Source organism: Gadus chalcogrammus, chromosome 2 (assembly GCF_026213295.1).
Source record: "Gadus chalcogrammus isolate NIFS_2021 chromosome 2, NIFS_Gcha_1.0, whole genome shotgun sequence".
Lineage (NCBI taxonomy): Eukaryota > Metazoa > Chordata > Actinopteri > Gadiformes > Gadidae > Gadus > Gadus chalcogrammus.
In genome coordinates this window covers 9,436,384-9,440,677 of record NC_079413.1, presented here as the reverse complement: position 1 = coordinate 9,440,677, position 4,294 = coordinate 9,436,384, and positions in this window count along the sequence as shown.

Genomic DNA, 4,294 nt, shown 5'->3' with positions numbered 1-4,294 from the left:
AGAGATGGAAGGATATATCGATCTATTGTGTGTGTGTCTGTGTGTTTGTAAGTGTGCGTGAGTGTCTGTGTGTGTTTGCGCATTCGCGTGTGTATCCACTTAAGATTTTGCATGCCAGAGCAACACCGGCTCTGAAGTTGATTCATTGAGAAATCATGCAAGCACTACATCCCTGTTGTATCCAGGGTGGTATCTGCTAAAACAGACTCGTTCTACCCGTGCATTTACTATAGACGTAGTTTATCAAAATTCACTGTATGAAAATAATAATAATAAATATATAATAAAATAATATGGAAACCATATCTTATCTCCGCGCAACATCATGCATAAGTCGCCTACGGAACGTGCTTTTGCCAGTTCTAAATACAAAAAGTGAACAATAACCCTTTGTGGTACTGTGACTTACCAAAAATAGAGATTTCGATGGATAAACAGACAGACAGGTGGATGTAATATTGGATGATAGACGGACAGCTGGGTGGATGGGTGGATTAATATGTAGATGCATGGAGAATTCAGTGTGTGTCCATCATCTCCAAGGAGGTTTGTGTGTATGGTAGCTCAAAAGATTTGGTTGGCAGTATGTACATTATGTGTGTGTGTGTCTGTGTCCGTGTGTGCGTGTGCATGTGTGCCAGGGGTGGATGATTGTAACTCTGCACCACGCCCCAGTGCTGCAGTCGTACTGGGAGACAAATCACTGCAGACCCCAAAGTCCCTCTGCTCAACTGTTGCTGCAGCCTCCATGGGCGCGCACACAGACACACACACACACACACACACACACACACACACACACACACACACACACACACACACACACACACACACACACACACACACACACACACACACACACACACACACACACACACACACACACTGGGAGCTGCCATTCCCCCAACCTCTCCATATTTCTGGTCTCCTCCCACTCTCCACGCCTTAGCTGCGTCTGCTGATGTTTCCTCTCCTCCGTCAACCCCCTTATCCCTGTTTTTTTTATATCTTCTCGGGATACTATTTTTCTGTTTTTCTGTTTGAAATGCTTTTAATGAGCAGAGGCGTATTGTGAAGATCATTATTCAGAACAGAGATGTGTTGTAAAGGTTTTGACAAAGTATTTGTGAAAGAACCATAGTGCTAAGAACATGAGATTCATGTTTGGTACAGGTAAACTTGATCCACATTGAGAAATGTTGTTGGTATGGTTTTGGGCAAGGGTTTTGTAATGATTTGAGAACCGGTTTAGCTAATTGGTTCTGGTAGGATACAACATTAGCAAATGAACATTAACAAATTAGGGCTTGGCTTGGATTCAAATGAGCTTATAGGTGGATGGTAATTAAGTAAAGTAATGCTTTAATAGATTAAGTACATTCCTCAATGATACAAAATAATTTGTCTGAGGTGTAGATAAATGCAAAAACAAGTATTGCATATGTGTGTGTGTCTCTGTGTGTGTGTTTACGAAGGGGGGAGATGTGTGTTTTTGTGTGTGCTGGGTGCATTTCTAGTTTGGGAACATGGTGTCCGAGGCGATTTCTGTTTTCACTCTGGTGGTCCCGGCAACGGTAGCCGCGCTGCTTGTGGATTGACGTCGTTCCCAAGTCACCCTGACAGAAAATCAACTGCTAACATGGTAGTGTTTGTTGGAGCGAGCAAAGCAGCGAGTGCCACCACCCCCACTACCACCCCCACCATCACCGTCCATCCCTGACCACCACAACCAGAAACACCACCACCGTCACCACTACCTCCATGAACACCAAAACTGCCGCCTCCTCCGTCATTACTAACGCTGACCCCACCACCACCATCCCCTCCATCCCCATCCACACCCACCACCATAACTATCTCCTTCTACTCCTCCACCATTCCATCATCCACCCCTGCCCCCCACCCCCTCAACTCCCTCCACGTCCTCGTACTCAAGCTCAATCACCACCTCCCCCACCACCTACCCCATCCATGTGTCTATGGATGGAGAGATGCATGAATGAATGTATAGATACGTTATGAGTATTTATAAACCACATTAGGCAAATGGAGGATGAATGGTTGCATCTGCTTTTATCAGCCAGAGATCTTCATAACAAGCCGTGTGTGTGTGTGTGTGTGTGTGTGTGTGTGTGTGTGTGTGTGTGTGTGTGTGTGTGTGTGTGTGTGTGTGTGTGTGTGTGTGTGTGTGTGTGTGTGTGTGTGTGTGTGTGTGTGTGTGTGTGTGTGTGTGTGTGTGTGCGTGCGTGTGGGGCGCGTAAAATGGAATTACAGTTGTTTTTTTATGTTTGATCTTAATCTCTTATCTAATCAAAATGGAGGATGCAAGATGGCTTTTTAACAGTGCCAGTGGCAGAGCTGCAAGGTTTGGGTCACACTGGAATGTGGCAGCTGCTGGATCCACTGAATCGTGAAACTAATGAAAAGTGTTGGTTAAACTCTGGCCCAGCTAAACTGCAGTTTAGCAGCTAACAACTTTGCAATGTAAACTAGCACTGTAAGGAGTGCAAATGATTTTGTATCCACCAGTTGTAGTAGTGCAAATGGGTTCAAAGCTGGAAGTGTTAGCGATAAAGAGCTAGCTTAAATAGCGTGTTAGAAGTGGGATTATATCTTTTGTCGGTTCCTTAAAAAGCACAGCAACCATTTTGACTTGTAATGAAAATCAATCTGTGTTCAAAACCTTGCAATCCATTAGCATAGTTGGAGAAAACTCACTAACCAGGGCTGTTCGTATATGCACTTGCTTGTGTTTTACACAAACAAAGATACAGCTAACATCTAAGCTGCTACACACTTCGATGTTATTAGCTTGCCAAATTGCCAAATGTCAGCGTGCGCTTGATGAACAAAAAGCTGGCTGTGTAACATCTCACATACATAGACAATTTCAACAATTAATTTGGGTTCTTAGAAAACAATCTAAATCCATTTAACAAAGGAAGACACACTTAACTAGCAACAGTCTTTAACAACAGGTCCTGGTTGATTTATTATATCATCATCACAATACTTATTTTTAGAGTCTACAACCTGACTTTCCCATTGATATAACACAACTGCTGCTCTGAACGACTATGTAAAACCACATTCAAACGTCCCTGCATATTATGTTTTAATATGCGGCCGAGAGAGCTTACGGACAGGCTCTCTCCCTCTCACTCTCTCTCCGGCAGTGAGACAGTCGATATGTGTGCTCTAATTATACTGTCGGCATATCAATGTTCCAATGTCAGAGTGATACAACGCTGGGAGCTCCTGCTGAGGAGCGCCTGACACCCCTGTCCGTCACAGCAGGGGGGGCGGGGCTTACAAGACAGGAGGGCGCGATGTAAAGAAGGAGGGAGGTCTGAGATTAAAGAAAATGAAAGGGAGGGGAGATAGAATGGAGAGAAAGAGAAAGATGGGAGGAATGAAATAAAGAGCTATACAGCTGTATATATAGAACGCAAAAAAGGACAAAGTATAATAGTAGCTATGGTCAGAAGAGTTTGCAGAAAGACAAGCTTGAAGAAATAAAGAAAGACAAGCAAGGGATAAATCTGTTCTCTGAACGAAGAAAACTTTGCTCTATAATAGATATTCTCCATTGATCCAGATAAGAGGGAAGAAAAGAAAGGTAGAAAGATATAAATGCCAGGGGGACGTTTTCTGAAGAAAGGTAGGATCAGAAGAGATAGAAGAAGATATGTCAGACAGTCAGAAAGGGATACATACGAAGCACAGCTAGACAGAGCTAAGTTGTGTGAAGAGGGGTGGATCAGGAAGGGAATACTTGTTGTCCTTGAGCGAGACTGAAAACAATACAATACTCCCCGAGGGCGCTGCTTGAAATAACACACAGGAATGGAAAGTGGCGGCAAAAAGAGGGGGGAGAAGAATCATCTATGATCTTTTTACTGCCTGATGGGGTTAATGATGACACAATAAACACCCAACATCCCCGTTCTCTTCCCCTTCACCACTTTATGGACCGATGTGTGGTCGTTTCATTCTTTGTTTTTTTTATTTTATTTGGGCCTTTCTTAGTTTGATTTCTCTCTTCCTTCCTTCCTTCCATTCTGACCTCCTTCCTGCCTACCATTCTGTCTTCCTACCTTTCTTCCGAACTTCCTTTCTGGCTTCCTTTCATTCTGCCGTCTTACCATGCTGCCTGCCTTCCTTCCTTGGCCGGTTGTTCTTTTTCCTTCCTATTTAAATTCCTCCTTCCTTCTTTCTCTTTCTTGCATCCTTTTTGTATCCCTTCCTTTCTTCCCTCTCTCTCCCTCCCTTCCTTCATCCCTTCTGTCTTTCA